This window comes from Natator depressus, chromosome 1 (assembly GCF_965152275.1).
Source record: "Natator depressus isolate rNatDep1 chromosome 1, rNatDep2.hap1, whole genome shotgun sequence".
Classification (NCBI taxonomy): domain Eukaryota; kingdom Metazoa; phylum Chordata; order Testudines; family Cheloniidae; genus Natator; species Natator depressus.
Genome location: NC_134234.1, coordinates 138,205,558 through 138,226,038, shown reverse-complemented (window position 1 = coordinate 138,226,038; position 20,481 = coordinate 138,205,558). Strand labels below are relative to the sequence as shown.

The 20,481-nt window shown below is 40.0% G+C and overlaps 1 protein-coding gene across 4 annotated transcripts in view; it reads left to right on the top strand.

The window, feature by feature from the left end:
* SH3KBP1 (SH3 domain containing kinase binding protein 1) overlaps nt 1-20,481 on the top strand; it is a 363,156-nt gene that overhangs the window by 231,675 nt on the left and 111,000 nt on the right. The window lies entirely within an intron of this gene.

The following is a 20,481-nucleotide window of genomic DNA, read 5'->3' as shown; positions in this document are numbered from 1 at the left end:
GTTCTAAATAACTACCAGTGCAGGGAACAAGACTGACGAGTCTGTATTAGAGCTGTGGTTACCCACATGACAACACAAATAATAATAATAATGCCCAGTTCTTATGTAAAGTAACATGGCAGCATAAAATCACTGTACCATCAGGCTGCCAAAAAGGAAACTTCAAAAAGTACCTACAGAATTTAACTTTTAACTTAGTGCTTTGGATATTCATTTAAAAAAATGCATTGTGCAAACTACCATACTTTTTGTAGGTGACCTGCAGAGGGTGGAAATTGTTTTATGCTCTTCTTTTGTTTGTGTGACACATAAAGAAGATCCCAATTAACACTTTGAGGGGGAACTCTCTTTGTTAAAAGAAAAGGAGTACTTGTGGCACCTTAGAGACTAATAAATTTATTTGAGCATAAGCTTTCGTGAGCTACAGCTCATTTCATCGGATGCATGCAATGGAAAATAGAGTATGGGGATTTTATATACACAGAGAACATGAAACAATGGGTGTTACCATACATACTGTAATGAGAGTGATCAAGGTAAGGTGAGCTATTACCAGCAGGAGAGAAAAAAACCAACCTTTTGTAGTGATAATAAAATAGAAAATAACAGAACGCCACTGGCTGTCGCCTTCAGCCGCCAACTAAAACCTCTCCAGTGCATCATCAAGGGTCTACAACCTATCCTGAAGGGGACGACCCATCACTCTCACAGATCTTGGGAGACAGGCTAGTCCTTGCTTACAGACAGCCCCCCAACCTGAAGCAAATACTCACCAGCAACCACACACCACACAACAAAAACACTAACCCAGGAACCTTTCCTTGCAACAAAGCCAGTTGCCAACTGTGTCCACACATCTATTCAGGGGACACCATCATAGGGCCTAATCACATCAGCCACACTATCAGAGGCTTGTTCACCTGCACATCTATCAATGTGACATATGCCATCATGTGCCAGCAATGCCCCTCTGCCATGTACATTGGCCTAACCGGACAGTCTCTACGTAAAAGAATAAATGGAGACAAATCAGACTTCAAGAATTATAACTTTCAAAAACCAGTCGGAGAACACTTCAGTCTTTCTGGTCACTCGATTGCAGACCTAAAAGTGGCAATATTACAACAAAAAAACTTCAAAAACAGACTCCAATGAGAGACTGCTGAATTGGAATTAATTTGCAAACTGGACACCATTAACTTAGGCTTGAATAAAGACTGGGAGTGGATGTGTCATTACACAAAGTAAAACTATTTCCCCATGTTTATTTTCCCCCCTACTGTTCCTCACACGTTCTTATCAACTGCTGGAAATGGCCCACCTTGATTATCACTACAAAAGGTTTTTTTTTTTTTTCTCTCCTGCTGGTAATAGCTCGCCTTACCTGATCACTCTCATTACAGTGTGTATGGTAACACCCATTGTTTCATGTTCTCTGTGTATATAAAATCCCCCTACTGTATTTTCCACTGCATGCATCTGATGAAGTGAGCTGTAGCTCATGAAAGCTTATGCTCAAATAAATTTATTAGTCTCTAAGGTGCCACAAGTACTCCTTTTCTTTTTGCGGATACAGACTAACGCAGATGCTACTCTGAAACCTCTCTTTTTGTTAAAGATTCAAACACCACCTTCACCCTTTCAGTTGAGCCCTCAAGAGGTCCATTCATTCTCTAATCTCCAAGGAGAACCAGAGACACAAGAAGACAAGACTTAATGTTTCTAATACGCAGGGGGGAAAAAGCTTTTTAGCTTTTTTTCATGCCTTCTGTATGTAACGAAGTATGTACCATAGTGAAAAAGGCACAAAATCCTTCCCCTCACCTTTATAAGCAATTATATTTATCTTGTGTGTGGATAATCTGATCAGTGAGGTTTTGATAGACATATGCATGCTTGGAATTCTGCTTATCTTTGGTAAAATTCAAATTAGGGTCTTCTGCAAGGTAAACATTTATGTGTGCTGCTTTAAAATGTTGAAAGAGATTGTTACTACCACCAGAACGGGTTTTTGTTTTGTTTTTTTCTTTTTAAGTTGATAGTGTGATAGCTGTTTAGGACTGGATTTGTGTAGGCCCCAATTCAAGAAAGCATCTTTCTTTAGGAATACACTTGTAGTCAATAGGATTTAAGCTTCTGCTTAAAATGAAGCATGTAGTTATGTGCTGTCCTGGTCTAGGGCCATAAACTTTTCCTATTACATTAGAAAATGTCTCTTTTTAGTAATTCATTTCCAGCAGGTATATAGGTAAAGAAAACAAATACAGTGCATGCAGATATTCTGATGAGCTAGATGCACAGTCGGTATTTGCATGTTATAAATAGTGTTTGTTTATGATTACTATATACACATTCATCTGTGAATGTGCACATATGGACCTTAACCAGAACTGTAGAGGTATTCAATTATCCACGTCTGATTCAGATGGCTTGGAATTGACAGACTCCAGTGCTCTGCAAATACCATATGACTAGGCTTGTGAGAATTCGATTTTTATCAGTGAATGTTGGTACACTTTGATTTCTGTGCACACACAAACCAACAAAAAAGTATTTCCATCAGTGATATGATTGAAATATACAGATTGGTAAAGTAAAAAAAATGCTGCTTGAGAACTTTTTTATTTAAGGATATTTACTTTGCATATTTTGACATGTGATGTTGTCAATTTGTGTTTTAATGGTTAGAAAGCTTTTTTTATCTCAGTGTCTACGGTCATTAAATAATTGTCTGACATCCTCCAATGTTCCACAACTGAGAAAATTTAAAAATAAAAAGCTTAAAAATAAACTTTGATATTGTCCTTCAAAATTATATTTAAAAAATTGAATTCTGCCAAGCCTACATATGGTAGTTTTTGGTAAAGATACAGAATTTTTTGGTAAACGGGCTCTGTATTAAATAATAAATTAAATTAAATATAGACCCATTCACTTTTTAGTTACTCATCTAATATAGTTAAATTTGAGGTGTCCATCTGGTAGATATTAAATGGTTTTTGTGAAATGAGAGGAGGTCTTAATCCTCTTTTTACTGGGCAGGAAGTATCATTATCCCTATTTTGCAGATGGGGAACTGAAAAGCGGTTTGTTTAAGGTCAGACAGGAGGTCTGCGACATAGCCAGGAATTTAATCCAAAATCCTTAGTCTTAGCCTGGTGTCTTAATTATAAGACCACCCTTCTTCTGTATTCACATTTTCCTTAAAGAATATTTTTAATGGAATGTGATTACATCATATTTGCAGTTAGAAAACTTTATTTCCTGTATTTAGTAACTTCTCAGGCTGCAAGTAGGAAATGCTTGCATAACACTTACCATACTCACCCCACATTTAACAGCTAGAGCAGTGGTTCTCGGGACGCCTTCCGGAGTGGTACATCCACTCATCTAGGTAGTTGCCTAGTTTTACAACAGGCTACATTAAAAGCACTAGCGAAATCAGTACAAACTAAAATTTCATACAGACAATGACTGGTTTATTCTGCTCTATATACGACACACTGAAATTTAAGTACAATATTTATATTCCAATTAATTTATTTTATAATTATATGGTAAAAATGAGAAAGTAAGCAATTTTTTCAGTAATAGCGTGCTGTGACACTTTTATATTTTTATGTCTGATTTTGTAAGCAAGTAGTTTTTAAGTGAGGTGAAACTTGGGAATATGTAAGACAACTCAGACTCCTGAAAGGCGTACAGTAAGAAAGGTTGAGAGCCACTGAGCTTAGAGAGCCACTCAATCAAATGGAGTCTAAGAATGACACAAAATTATCAATAAAATATATTGCCTCACCCCCCCTTGTCTTCCACAAAATAATCATATGATGTTATTACAATATTTGCCTGATCATGGCACACGTTTATTATACGTTGACACAAACATCATCCCCTCTCTCTCTCATATATATCCTCTTGGCAGTTCCTCCTCTTCCCTTTCCACCCTCATCTTCCTGTAGACCTCATGCTGGCTGTTGGGAGGAAGAGGAACTCCATTTTTCCTTGTTGTGGAGGAAGGGAATACCAGTTGCTCCTGTTTCTTTATTCTTCTGTGTGATAAAGGGTAACTGAACAGCACCATAGGAGTTGCTGAGTTTGCTCAGTGCTCCCTGTGCTGCACAATGTATTAGGCAGATGGTTCTGTGACTGGCATTCTTGTGCGTCTCTTCTTGAGATCCAACTAAACTGAGTGGATCACTAATCAGTCATCTACGCAGTGAGAGCTGCATGTAGAACCATAAAGAGCAATGTATAGAGAATTGCTGTTTTAAAGAACTTATGTTTTGGTTGGCGGACAGGCTGCTTTGGTTTTTAGTTCCTTTAAAACTCTTGTATTTATTAAGTCTCTTCTTAAACACCATTATTTCTGATAGTCCCCATTTTAGATGATCAGAGTAAACTGTCTCCACTCATCTCTTTTGTGAAGACAGAAGGAAAGGGAGAATTCACTTCACATTAGTTGCTCTTTATCCCTTTGCCACCCTTCTCCCCTGCTGCACTTTCCCAGGTATGACATTAGAACTAAAAGCAGTTACAGAGTTGAATGCTAAAAATAGTTAGAACCAAAGCTCAAAATAAGGGACATGAGAAGAATAGTAGCATATATTGTTTTGTAGCCTAGGGACATGATAGTGTAGCCACTCCATGCATGAAACGCCCACATCATGAGGTCCCTCGCTTTTGTACCTCTGTAGCTCTTCTGACACTAAACTACTCATTCTGGTCCATTTCTTTACCATTCCTTGCCTCCTCATCTCTAATCTACCTTGAGATAATTAACTGAATATAAAACTGCCATTTTAAGTGATGAACATTGTTCATTAGTGCTTCAGTGGTAAAGTGTTAACAATGTAGGATTAATTTTTTTTTGCAAAGATATCATTTGAAAATTATGAAGAGCACTTTGAAATTGTAAAGTGTAACGCACAAAATTCTCAAGAATATTATTTATCCTTTTTGCTATAAATAATTTACATCAATAAAAGCTAATTAATGACACCAGGTCTTCATGAGATAGGTAAAACACAGCTAGCTCTCAGATGAAGGACAGTTTAGATCTATACCTGCATGAGGTATAGATAATCTCATGCAGGAAAAACAGGTACAAAGGGAATGGAGCAGGAATTGGAAAACTGAGTTTAATAGAGAGGAACAAATTTGATAAACCAGACTGGCAGTGAGTCTCTGCTGAATCGCTCTTGAAGAGTGATGCGTCAGTGAGCAGTGTCTCTTTTCATTTTCCATATTCCTTCCCCAAACGTGTCTGTGATATCACGATTTCACTCTGGATTGTAACATGTTCAAGCTACTCTCTGGTAAACGGGAATAATCCAGCTGTCAGCGAAATGGCTTTGCCCTGGGTTTTAACAGAGATCATGTAGCTGTATAAGTGGCATTTTAAAAAAATGAGTACCATACAACAATGCTCTGTGTCACTTAAGATCGTTATTTTTAAAAACTGTTATTGCAGTATAAATGACATAAATATAGGATGTTTTAACATTGCCTACACCACAGTGCCTTGCACATACATCACATACCAAAGTGAAGGAAAGCATAGTCCATATGGAGGAAACAGTTGATTTTAGATTCCTTTTGCCTACTTGAGCTACTTGAAAACTGCATGAGATCTACTGGTGAAAAGACTATATAACAGCTAGGTGATGTTAGTAGCAATACTATGGAGAGTCTGGTTTTGATTCCTGGTGGGGAGCCATGGACTTCTGCTTTGGTGGTGTACCCTGAAAAACAAAATCTATGAAATCTCAAAATGTTTCGGCCTGGAAACAAAAAAGTAGAAGCATTTCGGGATGGATCACTCCCAAGAAATCACCGTGCTTTATTTAGGCAAAAGTGAAGCTGATTTTCCATATCGCTGAGTTTTAGAGATTTTCTGTGGAGACATGAATTAATGTGATAGTGAATTTCTAGAAAGAGGCAGCTGCTCTGCTTCTCTCCATTCCCCACAGGTTTCAGCTCCAGTACAATGAACATGCTTTGATAAATACCAGCGCTCCTTGGTATGTATCTAAAATGTAGAATGATTTTACTTTCTATCTGATGAGCTCCCAGATAACTGGCTGACAGTGTGATACAACACAACCTGTAAAATAGCAGTAAAACCTACTTTAAATAAACCCTAATAACTAATATAGTGATCATAAGCAAAGTTGGTTCCTGAGACTTTGTCTATATCAAAGAAACAATTGTATTTTTTTTTCCTAGCAAGATCCTAGGGTGATTTACCTGATCATTGCAGACAAGGATGAACTGTTACAACTTCGTAAAATCCTACATTCAAAACTCAGTGCTTTCAAACGCTTGTTTTGGCACTTGTGGCAGTTTATAAACCATATTGTGAAATTTCTAGCATCTAGATTTACTTGAAATGAGTTTTTCTTTTCTGTTTCTATTTTGTTTGCTTTTGTTTGAGAATTTAACCTTGATGCTGGTGATCCTTAATTATACATTGGAACTGTTTGTTTTGGGGGTGGGGGGGGGTTGGTAGCCTTTTTAAAGCTCAGGAAGGTTTTAATGAGCAAACATTTGGTACTCTTTGCATGCATGAACATGGGAAGTAAAGATAGCAAATAGCTTGGCACAAATAATAAAATAACGAGTCTAATTCAGCTTTAATGTTGCATATGTAACCTTCATATTCACTGAGGTATTAAGGAGATTTCTGATTAAATAATTTTCATGTTACATAAAGCAAACTGAACTGCATCAAGCAACTGAAATGAGACTTTGTACAGTCATAATTTTCTATCAGTTTGAATTAATCAGTGGATTTTTTTTTCTGAATCTGTAAATTTGGCTTTTTAAAAAATATCTTTAGCAGAGGATTTTAAAAAATACAATTGATAGTGGTTTATATAATTAAAATGTGTTTTAGGCTTTTTTAAAAAAGAACCCCAACTTTATATTCTGTACAACTGAAAAGGATATATTTCATTATGAGTTTAAAAGAATTTGTTCAGTGGAAGTTTGAAATTAACATCTTCTTCAGGAAGTGGTTTTGATGACTCAGGTTGCATACTGCCATCTGAGCCATTACCAAACCTGTTCCACAGCGTGGTGCTAGGGTGGTTACTGTGCTTATAGAGATGCTGTCAAAGAGTCAGAGGGTTTGTCTCCCACATGAGAGGTAAAACCAACCTCGTGATCATTTCTGGTCATTAAAAAAGTACTGTGGCACATTTCCCAGCAGTAGGTATGTCTGCTTCACTGTCCTGACTAGATAATTTATGATCTTCTTTCAAAACTCCTGTTTTCATTTGTTAAGGTATTTTGTTTCATGTCCTTATGCCTAAATTTTGTTGTTTTGGTATTGATGGTGGAATTTTGCAGAATGTTTTGAAGCTTGGTAAACACACGGTATAGCTCAAATAAAAGAGAGAGGTATGGCCTCCTCTGATTTATTCTTTGGTATCCATATTATTGTTTTCCATTTCCGATCATTCTTATACATTCGCATGAATGTCTTTATATGGGACATGGAAGTGTAAAGATTTTATACTTTTGTTGTGGAAGAGAGGATTCATGGTGATATTTCAGCTTTTAAAAAAAGTAGTAAATCACGTGGAATTTTAGCTCCTAGCTTTTGAATTGGTGAAAAAATTGGGTAGTTGGAATGTGACAAAGACCAGAATCATTTTTCAGTTTAATTATATGATTTATATGTTAAAAGATTTTCTGTCTGAGCTGTTTACGAATTTTTTTTGCATATTACTGCTTATGTTGCCTTTTCTGGCTGTCATATACATGAAGCCAGTGAAGCTGAGTTTTCTGTCTGGAAAGGCGAGGAAACCTCTACCCCAAAGTAAGCAAAACTACGAAAAAGTTCCAGGCTTCCTGTGAAATAAACAAATGCAAGCTTTGTTTTCCTCAAAGCTCAGAGGGCCCTAAATGTGACTCAGTTTTAGGCTTGGTCTTTTAGACTTGTGAGTTTAGTTATTATAGGGAAGTGGGAGAACTCCGTTGCTCTTCTTGGACACTTCTAACTGTAGAAAGGCAGCTTTACTTCACAATGGGAGAGGAGGTATTTCTTTTTAAACAAGCTTTTTTTTTTTTTTTTTAACCATCTAATACTATATTGCAACTTATACTTTGCAGAGCACAGATGTTTGGTAGGAGGGTTCTTTCCATAGTGGTCAAAAATTGTGTATACAAAAATAAACTATTTTGTATTAGTCAGGATCTTGAGCAGATGGGAACTCCAGCTCTGTTAAAGAGGAAGATATTAAAATAAGGGATTACTCTGTGAAGACATAGTCTGTCCTGGAACTGTTTTGTTGTAATTTTTTCCCCTTCGGTCAATTTGGCCATTAAACTTACACAGATGTTTTCAATTTTTATACTACTTGTTTTCCAGTACTTTACTCTAAAGAATAATGTTACTTGGCATTTCACATAAGCAGTAACTGTTACACCATCTCTCTAGGATGTGTAGCCATTTCAAGTGTTTGCTTACTAACCAAAAATCCAGTTTTTTTCTCCAAAATAAGTTAGTATGGCTAAAGTTCCTCTTCCTTGGTAGACAAAGAGAGCGCGCTTTGGTGTTTCATTTTCTGTGAGGTGACATTTGGAGTTTGCTGTATGAATGGGAAAAACTAAAATTAGTAATTTCTTGATGTTGTCACACCTTTTTTCAGTAAAGTAATGAAATCTAAACAGCAATCATTACTACATGGAATTGCAAGGAGCATTTGTGCCAATTGGTGGTGTGTGTTATGAAATTATCTAGCACATTCAAAGGAGAAACACCAAATAAATTATTTGATTTTTTTTTTTTTTTTGCAAATAGTTTTTTGTTTGCTTGTTTGGTAGATATAGATCTCTAAGATCATGCATTTAAAAGCAGAAGGCTGTGAGTTCTCATCCAAACATGAAATGAAGCTACAAGTTTCCCTGAATAGACTTTTAAGCTTACAATATACCATGTTTGTCTCCTTTTCCTGCCTTTAAAAAAAAAGGGGGGGAGGGGAGAACGGGGCCATATAATATCTAGACAGTCTACAGGATGAAATGTCTGTAGTCTGATTTAACTATTTGTTGACAAAAGAAATTTAACAAGAAAATATCTTGACACAAAAATAGTTGCTTTTTAAAAACTATCCTAAAATACAAGCTTACAGATGAGAGCTACTAAGCACTTTGTGAAAATCTTCTATTAAAAATTATTGTGTGGGGGAGGAGTGGGACTGTAAACTGCTGGTTTGAGGAAGGCCTTGGAGCAATGCTGCTCAAATGGCAATTCCTAGACTTGTATAGACTGCTGCCTGCTGTGTTCTGGCTATTCTGATACTTACCGCACTCTGGCCACCCAAACAGATATCAGCACAGCTTCATACACAGAGCTGACTGTTCCCTTTAAAGCTGTCTCTGTGCGAAAGGCGCTTGCTGCAGAGGAAAACTATCACACGATCCTAGTCATTTTCCATTTGTATTCCACACTCCAGAGATTCATGCAGAGCGAAACAGATAAGTTCCAGTGAGTTTCCTTGTTCATGCTGTGCCAAAGAACTTTATCCTTGGAAGGGCTGGTAAGGGAAATGGACGAGATTGCTAATCAATTTTCCCTTGCAGTTCTTTGTTATATAATTTGCTACTAATGCTATGCTGCCCGGTAAAGAATTTTTTTTAATACAAAAACCTCCAAAGTAAAGAGCATAAAGGTCTAAAACTAAGCAGGATGGACAAAAGGGCACAAAAATATGGTAAAAGCTCACAGAACAGGGAAAGAGGATGGAGGAAGAAGGAACAAAAAGAAGGAAAAAGAAAAATGTCACATAAAGTAAGAAGGAAACAATAGTGGAGGGTAGTGAAAATTCCTTTATTGTCCTGATTACAATAAAACTTACTTTCTAAATGTTCAGTCTTACCAGTTTTCTTGGTTGTTGGATTTGGGGTTTGGGAGGGATGGGGGCGGGGGGACTGTTTGTTGGAGGGTTGACTATGTCTGAAGGGCATTCCACAGGTCCTCCTTTCAGGCAGGTTTGGGGGAGGGGAAGGTGTTTGTGACTGGATCCAAGGGAGTAGTAACTGTCCATCACTGTTGCAGAAGGGACTGTGAGTTAGGATAGTGGAACAGTTTCTTTATCAGTTAACTTTTGAGAATATTATTGAACTGTTTTTTATCATTGCTGGCATTATAACTTTACTGTAGAAGAACTAAGTAGTCTCGTTTTCATTACCATAATCAAGAAAAATCTAGTATTACTATCTTTCTTTTGTCACTAGTTACAACTTATCATAAGCATAAAAAGAAAGGAACCCGGGTAAAACAAAAAGAAACACAACAGAAGATGGCAAAGGCAATGTTATCTGGTGGGTTACCAGAGCATAGAACCGGGAGTCAGGAAACATGGGTTTTATTCCTGCTTCTGTCCTGAGTTGCTCTGTTGCATCTATAAAATGGGCATGTTTCCCTACCTCACAGGACTGTCATGTGAATAAAATCCATTAGTGACTGTGAGTTGCTCTGATACTGTGGTGACTAGGGCTATGTAAGTACCTTTACAGATAGGCGCTTCTATCGGAAAACCTCTGTGGTATCAAGAAGCTCCTGATGCAAAGAAAGAGCGCACCACTACTGGAGCGGGGGAGAGGGAGCACATAAGCATGGTATTGGAAAAAATGTATTATATCTCCATTGAGGGAAAGAATACAGATTGTTTTTAAAATATGAAAATGCTGCTTGTACCAGATGATGCGAAAAAAAGGGAAAAGGAATGGATGGCAGGATAGACACAGAATAAATGCCGTTTTACAAAATGTTACACAAGAAAATATAGTATAATAAGAGAAAATTTCTTAGGTTGTGTGACTATTCTGAAGTGTTGGTTGTGCAGACTAGCCATAATTATTCTTCTATCGGTGAACATAACTTTGTTGATATAGTGAATGAACCAAGGAATCATAGCTGTCTTTAAGCAGCAGCATCCCTGTTAACACTGTAACAGCCCCATTGGTTGCTAATTGCTACAAAAGGGGAGGTTTCATAAAAGCAGTTTTCTGTGCTGGATGGTGCAATCTGGAGCATGCTAGTTGCTGACAGTGTACGTTCCTCATGAGAAAGCACAGAAGGATTTCAACCATGATGTGTAGACTGACTATAGACTCCTCCTCAAATGACAGAAAACTGATTCTGAACTGTGTTTTGAATTGCAACCCACAAATGGTGGAATTTCTAATGAGTGGTATTGGGAGAAATGATCCCTTCATTTGCATGAGCCATAGTCAGTAGAAGTTATGATTAAAAATAAATAAAAGGAGGAGGGGGAACGAAAGAAAGATATCTGCTACAAGAATATTTACCTTACTTTTCAGCCACGTTCTTGTCAGAAATCTGACCTTCCATTGTGAATCTCCAGTTTGAGAGAAAAGAAAAGGAGTACATGTGGCACCTTAGAGACTAACAAATTTATTTGAGCATAAGCTTTCATGAGCTACAGCTCACTTCATCGGATGCAGTTTGAGAGAGAAAGCAAGTGACTATGTTCACTCAGATGTTGTTCGCATACCTCATTTAGTTGTGTATATTTTTTTGTTCCTTTGAGATAAGGCAGTTAGGAGCATGCTGCATAGATTTAGTTCTGCATTTGTTCTTTTTATTTCGTTTGCTAAGCTTTTTACTCATCTGTGATTCCAATATGTCTTGCTCCATTTGTTTAGGCAATTTCTACTTAGCTAAACTGTTGCTCTCAACTCCCTGCATTTACTTTGTCACTTGGATACACTAATCCCAGTAAAATCTCTTGGGAGGAAAGATTTTTAGCTCATTAACAAAAGTGATAACTGAGGCTCTAGCAACATCAAATGTCAAAATTTCAGATTTTATAGAGTCATGGATTTTTAAAACCAGATGGGACTATTGTGATTGTCTAGTCTGACCTCCTGCAGAACACAGATCATACGACTTCCCTGAATTAATTAGTGTTTCAAGTATTAATTCCCTGAATTAATTCGTGTTTTGAACGAGAGCGTGTCTTTTAGAAAAACATTCAATCTTACATTAAAAATTTCCAGTGAATATGAAGCCACCACGACACTTGGTAAGTTGTTCCTATGATTAATTACACTCACTGTTATAAATTTGCACCTTTGTTCTAGTCTGAATTTGTCCAGCTTCTTATACTTTTATTTGGTAGATTGAAGATTCCTCTATTATCAAATTTCTGTTCCCCAAGGCCATGGCCAGTCTGGTGTAGTGGTGGGAGCAAGAATGTGGCCTATCCATTAGAGCCGAGCCAAAGGATAACCAGAGTCGCAGTCAGAAGGCATAGTGGAGGGTCAGAACTGGGAGTCAGAAGTCAGGCTAGACCCTATCAGTCCTGGCACTCCCCTTCAAGGGGACCTACTAGAGTCCATGGGACCAGGTTTCAGGGGGTGTTTCTGATGGAAGGCATGTACTAGTTGTGGAACACCAATGTTTTCTACCGGTTTCCATGATTGCTCTTCCAGTTCATAGCCCTCCCACTCCACCAGATAATAAGAGTTTGCCTCAAACTTGTGTGGAGTCAAGAAGTTCCCAGACCTCATATGCTTCTTGGTCCTGGACATCTATGGGAGGTGGCAGTAAAGCTGAGTGACTGGGAAAGTAATTATTCATGTGAGGTTTCAAACAGGAAATATGGGAAACTGGGTGGACTTTCAAGGATTCCAGCAACTGGAGCCTAAATGCTACAGGGTCAATTGGCTTCAGGATCTTAAATTGGCCTAGGTACTGGTGGTCCAATTTGGCTGAGGGGCAGGTGAGTTTTTGAGGTGTTTGGAGGACAACCAGACTTTTTCTCCTACAGACAGGGTGTCTATGGCTCGCTGGTTTTGGTCAGCATGACATTTTTAGGCCTCCTGGGTTACTTCCAGGCGTTCAGTAATCTCCTGGTGGACCCAGTGAAGGTGGGCAACTAGACTTGCTGTGGTAAGGAGTTGGGAATCTGTAGGTGCAGCTGAATGAAGGCGATGGTGGAAACCCTACTTTGCATAGAAAGGACGCATGGGCAGAATTGTACACAAATTCTGCATATTGGAGGACGACGAGCTAGTTATCCTGACAATAATTGAGAAAGCAGTGGAGGCATTGTTCGAGGGCTTGGTTCACTTGCTCTCTCTGCCAGTTGGTTTGTCGGTGATAGGCTGAGTAGGTAAGCAGTTCCTAAAAGTTTGTGGAGTTGGTATCAAAAGTGGGAAGTGAATTGTGAATCTCCATCTGAGACTAGTATGGTGGGCAGCCCATGGAAGTAAAAACATGATCTAGAAAAAGGTGGACTGTTTCCTGGGGGGGTTGGGAGGGAGCAAATGGAAATAAATTGCACCATCTTAATGAGGAGATCAATGGTGACAAGGATGACCGTGTACCCCTGGGAGCAAAGTAGCTCTACAATGAAATTCAAGGATGCCAAGGACCAGGATCAAGGCAGGATAGGCAAAGGCTGGAGAAGACAGAGTAGTTTGGCACATGGGCACTTGCTTTGGCAGCACAGATCACATGAACTAATGTACTCTCAGTAGACCATGTGCAATTTGATCATCAAACACAATCACCATGGCTTGGATGAAGTCTTTGAGCTTGCCCAGAAGAGGGGCTAGTGGTCTCCAAGAAGGGAGATGTCCAGGCCAGTGCCTGTCCAGTTAGCAGACTAATAAGAAGCCCTACTTGGGTTTGGCCAGTGGAGAATGATTGGGACTGAACAATAAAAAAGAGCCAACACTGGGTCATGGAAAAGCGGAACTTGCTCCAGTCCCTATCAAACGTATCCAGCATTGGAATCTCTATCTCTCTAGAAGTCGGGGCAGCAGATATGGGTAGGATGGTTTGAGTCTGTAGGGCTGCTGTTTGTACATGCAAGGCCATAACCTGAGCTGTAGGGTCTTCATGATTCTCTCAATGCCCGGCAAAGGCACACCTGCCTCTGAGAAATTCATCTGAAAGGCAGTCCGGCACCTTATTCACCCTTGTTCAATCTTCTGAACTGCTCAAACTATCAGCAGTGGGTGGTCTTGCCTAGTGGTGAGAGCAAGAGTCCAACCTACCAATTTGAGCTGAGCCAAAGGTTAACTGGGTTCACAGTCAGAAGGTGTAGCAGAGGATTGGAGCTGGAAGTCAGAAGCCAATGCCTAAACTGAAGGGTTAACCAGCATCTCAATCAGAAGGTGTAGCCGAGGGTCGGAGTCAGGAAAAGGCTGGAGCAGGAGCAGGTACAGGTAGGGGTATAGCAGGAGCAAGGCTGGAGACAGCAGAGACAGGACCACGCACAGCTGCGGGCTAGGAATGGGATGAGGAGCCACTGAACTGTAGCTGCTGCTGAGCGTAAGTATCAGCCTGCTGAGTTCGTCAACTAACCAGGTGGCACAATCAATCAGACAGCGTCTGTCAGGGTCAACTTCACTCATTAGATTGATGCAGGCTAGGACCCTGATACCCATGTCGGTACTCACAGACGTTGATCAGGTCACTCCTTAACCTTCTCTTTGTTAAGTAAACAGATTGAGTTCCTTGAGTCTTTCGTTATAAGGCATGTTTTCCCATCCATTAATCATGGTCATGCAGTGGCGCTGGGACATTTTTAGTAGTGGGAGTGCTGAAAGCCAGCCTGCTTATCCCTGTCTGCTCCCCACCCCACTGAGGCTGGAAGCAAGGCTGTATCTCTGGGAGGGGGAGACCTGGACAGCGGTAAGGGGGCTGAGGCCACAGCTGGGGGCCAGGAGTGGAGCCTTAGGCAGGAACCGGCAGCTGGGACCAAACGTGCAGGGCAAAGAGCAGAGCCCCGGCCGCGGGGCTCTGGGAGCCAGGTGCGGGCCCCAGTCATGGGGCTGGGACGTGGGGCTGGGAGTGTGTCCCAGGCACAGGTCCAGCAGCCAGGGAGTGGACCAGAGCCACAGGTGAGGTGAGGGGTTGGGGAATGGAGTGCGGGCAGAGGGCCGGGAGCAGGTCATAGGCACAGGAAGCACCCCCAGGTTTTATGTGTGGAGCCAGCGGCTAGGGAGGGGGCTAGCAGCCCCGCATTAAACCTGGGGGTGCTGCAGTACCCCCCGCACCCTTATTTCCCCTGCCTATGTGGTCATGGCTGTTCTTTGGATTCTCTCCAATTTTTCAACATCCTTCTTGATGTGTGGACATCAGAACTGGACATAATATTCCATTAGTGGTCACACCAGTGCCAAATACAAAGCTAATAAAACCTCTCCACTCGTACTCAGTATTCTCCTGTTTGTACATCCAAGGATCACATTAGTCCTTTTATCATTTTAATGATAGAAATTATTACTATGGCAAGTGAGGGAGATAAGAGTTGTCTTTTTCTAATATGACACAAGTGAAGCCCTTTGTGAAAAACATCTGTTTTTTTGTTTTTCCATTTGAAATATTAAGGCTTCAGAAAAGCACCACGTTAGAACAGCTTTAGAGACTGAAGTCCTCTATTCACAGAACAGGTACACTGTGGAGAGTAGCACTGCAAGTTTCCTCACATTGTGACCCAAGACTAACTTGGAAGGATGTGAAACAAATAGCTTTTTCTCTAGGCTTATTCAGCTCTTGGCCTGTCTGTTGAGACTGCTAACAAGATTTCCAGTTTTGCTAATGGATGGGCTTTTCTTGTTGATGTGTTCATAAACTTATTTCATATAAGCACCTGTAGCGGGGCGGCGACTCACCCCTGTGGTGCCTCCTGCTGGTCTCTCAGGGAATTAGCTCTTCCAGCCTCCGGAGCACCCTGTGCAGGCCGGTGTCCCGCTTGCTGCTGGTCCCCATGTCCCTCCCGGACCCTGGTGCCCCTCTTACCCAGGGTGCTTCCCCCTGGCAGTACCCCCACAGTCTCCCCTCAGTCAGTCTCCTCTCCCCAGGGAACCCCCACCCACTATCCCTACCTCGCCTCAGTCTTTGGCTACTGCCAGTCACCATTGAGCCCCCACACACTGGGGTGGAATGCAGTGTATAAGCCAATCATCACAGGCAAGGGGGGTTTGGACCTGCTGCCTCTGCCTACCTTTGGGCTGCCCCCTGCAACCTCAGTACCCATCCAGCCTTACACTAGGCCTCCAGCCTGGGGGGTTTCCAGGCCGGAGCTCCCCAGCTCCTCTGGCCTTCCCCCAGCCCTGCTCCACCTCAGGTACTCTGGTACGCTCCACAGCTAGAGGAGACTGTCTGCTCCTGGCCCACTGCCCTCTTATAAGGGCCAGCTGAGCCCTGATTAGGGTGTGGCCACAGCTGAGCCTGCTTCCCCAATCAGCCTCGGAACTGCTTGCTCCCAGCCACTAGCCTCTCCTGGGCTGTTTTAAGCCCTTCAGGTCAGGAGTAGATGACCACCGCGCTACAGCATCGTACAGCAATCAGATGGTATTTTTTTGTTTGCTGTTGACCTGGATTGTGTTTGAACTTGCAACTTCTCTGTATTCCATTATTCTCTGTATTCCATTACCAGCTCTCTGAGCTATTCAGGCCTTCAGCCAGCAAATGCTATTTCATTGTCAGGCCTATTTATTTATTTATTTTATTGAGCTGTAAGGGATGGTAAATTAGTACTTATATATTTCCCCTCACTCCTTATTTTTATGCACTATAGTGTATATTTGATTTCTTTGGTGCCTTAGATAATTCTTTTTCTTAAACTGTGATCTGTAGATTGCTTGTGTCTCTGGATCACTTGGTGAGGATGGTGCACGGATAGCTGGTTGGCACATGATGCTGGCTCTGGTCCTTGTTTTCAACTTCCAAATTGCACTAAAAACACATAAAATAATTGTACCTGTAAGCAATTGTTGAAGATGCTGAAGTGATGTCATCTGATTGCAAATGGGAGGATAGGTGTCTGTGGGTAAGTCTACACGGCAATTAAAAATCCACGGTTGGCTCGTGCTAGCTGACTCGGGCTCATGGGGCTAAGGCGCTGCTTAATTGCGGTGTAGACATTCAGGCTCAGGTCAGCTGCAGGTGTCTCATTGCAGTGTAGACATAACCCATGAGACAATCTCTCTATTTAGATGTCTTCCACCCAGTAAAGTTTGTGAATCTCTGCTTTAATGTAATACTATAAATTACATGAATGTGGAAGATATAAACTGTACTACCCTACATAAATCCCAGTGTCTTTACTAATAGCGAATGTGTATAATTTTGTTTGTGTAAAATAAAATGACTAGAAAAGGTTAATTATTATAGGTTTAACACTTTAGAGGAAATAAACCAAGGATGAATTTGGGCCAAATGTTCTAAATGATGAAACTTCTTAAATCTATACCCCTTTGTCTATAGCTAGTTGAAAGTTTGGAAATATTCCCTTTCAGAATATAAGTCAAAGAATTGATTAGTTCAGGGATTTGTTATTAGGGTATGGAGTCTTTCATTTTTAGCTCTCTGTTACCCACATAGCTAAGGATGTGGAAGTCATCCATATAATGTTTCTTCATTTGACCAAAATGAAAGGAGCTGATGATCTCAGTCCAGTTCCTGTAGATAAGCGTCCACTGCATGAAAGCTGCCATTCTTCACAATCATGGCAGTTTTAGGAAAGAAGTCAGGGACTGAATGGTCTTGGACATTGAAATGATGTCTCCCAAACCTAAAAGTAGCTCTCCCAGGTCAGACCAGGTTTGAGGCATGTTATGAAGGGCAAATGGAAAATATACTAATGGCGTAGAGGTCAGTTTTTCAGCACTGAATGGGATTTCAATGACTTGCTCATATTAATGAGAAAAAGAGTTACAGTGCTCAGAGAATAGTGCACTCCTTTCTTGTGCTATGATTTGACGTTTTTTCCTGTTCTATTCCTTTTCTCTTTATTTCCATTTTATTTATCTCACCCTTATATAATGGAAAAGCTACTAGTTATTTTGTTTGAATGTTTTTTGATTTTGTGTTTTTTTCCAGCCTAATTCTTCATAGCTTCTTTGTTTTATCGTGTATTCCCACTTATTGTCTTGCCCTTTGCTGCTTCCTCTTCTTTATTGTGTGCCTTAAGCAGCATTGCCAAGCCCAAACATAGAAAAATTGTGAGTCAGAACCCACAAAATCATGAGAGTGGCTTTAAAATCAAGGGATTTTGTTAAAAAATGAATGGGTTCTTTTTATTTGCCTTTTGGTTTCTGAGCCTTTAGTGTATGCTCACATTGCATTTTCAGGCTTTTCTCTGCAACCACGAGAGCTAGAAACATTTTTTTAATGGAAGCTGAGGGTCTTGTGTGATGACTTGGCTCCTGGATTTGGGTCTTTAAGTAAAACATCAAATATTGTGAGACTAACAATAAAATCATGAGAGTTGGCAACACTGTTACGTTATTTCCCTTTTTCCTTCTACTTAGCACTCCCAATACTTTCACGCTACAGCTCACCAGGCACACACAATGGAACAATGCAGTGTGGGAGAGTTACATAAAGGAAGAGACAAAAGACGACTCTTGCATTGTCATAATACCAGTACGTTTTAAGTTAGATGTTAAGTGCAGTATTGGTTGGTACAATGCATGTCCTGTGTATTTTTCGTATACTGTAAATAACAATCAATGACTGTCTGACACCGAATACTACAGGTTGTTACATTTGTGCATTTAAAATTATAGAAAAAATGGAATGATACTGCATTACCTGACAGTCTGTAATCATTCCATTGAGGGTGTTATAATGCATACCCACAGCAGAGTAGAATGAAGGCTGCAAGTGCAGTCTGAATTCAGGAATTCCCTAGTTTTTTAATGCTTCTGTGAAACCACGCCCTATTACTAGTTTAAATTACTGTATTTGTAAATAACATAATAAAGTGGCTAATAGGTAATTAATCTCATGGAACTCGCCAAGGTTTTCTTTCAGTAAACAAATGAACAAATACATATTTGAACTCCTGGTTCTAAAAGTGCATCCTGAGGTCTCTTTATGCCTTCTATTTTATTTTAAAGGAACTCTTTTTTGTTGTTTTAAATCTTCATTTAGCAACTGCAAATAAAAATATGAAAAAATAATAAATACAGAACCGTCAAGCTGCCTGTATAGTAGACTAACTCAACCATATTATATTTTTGTAGCCTCTCCCATTTCCATTGTTTGTCATAATTTATAGCGTTGTCTACAAGCAGATTGGTGCTGGGCTTGTCATTTTTGTCTTTAGAGTGTCATGCACACACAGCACTGGATAAATAAATCCTCTTCCACCAAGATAAGTGCTTTTTGTTGTTCATCTTACTTAACATTTCAGGGAAGGGGTTGAAATGGGGGCAGGGAAGGGGTGGGAAGAGTCAGGGCAGGGGTGGGGCCTCATGGAAGGGGTGGGGTGGGGGCAGGGCCAGGGCCAGGGCAGCAGGGTGGGCGTGGTCAGTGGTGCGGCCCTCGGGCCAATGTACTAGTCCTCATGTGGCCCTCGTGGTCATTTGAATTTGAGATTCCTGTTTTAAAGTGTCTTTTCAAGTACCTTTTGACATCACTGGAATCTTTCTCTTTATCCAGCTAGCTAAAGAGTGATTTTTCACATGAAGCATCAATAACCCTTTTCTTAAAAACTCAAGAGAGAAAGCAATTTTGAAAAAGAATTTTTAATCTTTGAAAGCACATCTGCCTATTCGTTCAGTATTCAGAGCACTGGCTATTAGCCTTAAGTGTGTTTATACAGTTTACCTGATGAAAGACAGCAGTTTATCTTTTTTCACTGGAGGAGAAAACAATGCTTAGATTTGGCCCTGATGAACAAGCAACTGACGCTGCCCAGAAATGGAGAACCCCAACAAAATCCTGCTTTGTTCTAAAAGTCATCTAATCTGGAGCTCTCTCCGTGGCTTATTATTTTTTTGCTTTTCTGCTCGCTCGTCCGCTTGGATTCAGATGTGCAAAAAGTGGATCTGTGTGTGTCAGACAGGGAAGTATAAGATGCTCTGACATCCAGCACTTTATTTCAACAGCACTGAAGGTGATCTGATATGATCACAACCTGTTTCACACAATTTTGAATGAGACTTATAGCACTGTGGTAGTTTCTCTCGTTGTGGAATGATCTAGTTTGTGTTTATTTTCAACTGCTTATAGTAGTCTCTGAAAATAACTTCTGGCCTGAAATTTTTCATGTGTTTCAATTTCAAAGGTGAATTTTAATAACGTTAAAAGAATTCTGTTTATGCATATCTTGACATTTGTAGCTATTTTGTGTGTATATGCTCGGATTTTAAAATTGTTTAACTTTCAGATATTATACTTGCCCTGAATTTAGTCTTTAGTGAAGTTAAGGAGCTTTGACATGCTTGAAGAAATTTGGTTTAGAAATAACAAAGATACTGTTGCTTCAGATATCATTCTATAATGTGGTCACTAGTATGCTGTCTGTGTATGTAATCCTGGTTGTTGAGAAGTTTTGCTCATTTACTTCAGTACAGCCAAGATTTCATCCTAAAAGGCTTTTCATATTTGTGAATTTTATTAAATGTGTTAAATAATTTCCCCAGAGAAGGAAGAATCAAGATATCAGTGTTCCATTTATTTGCCATGAAAACAATTTT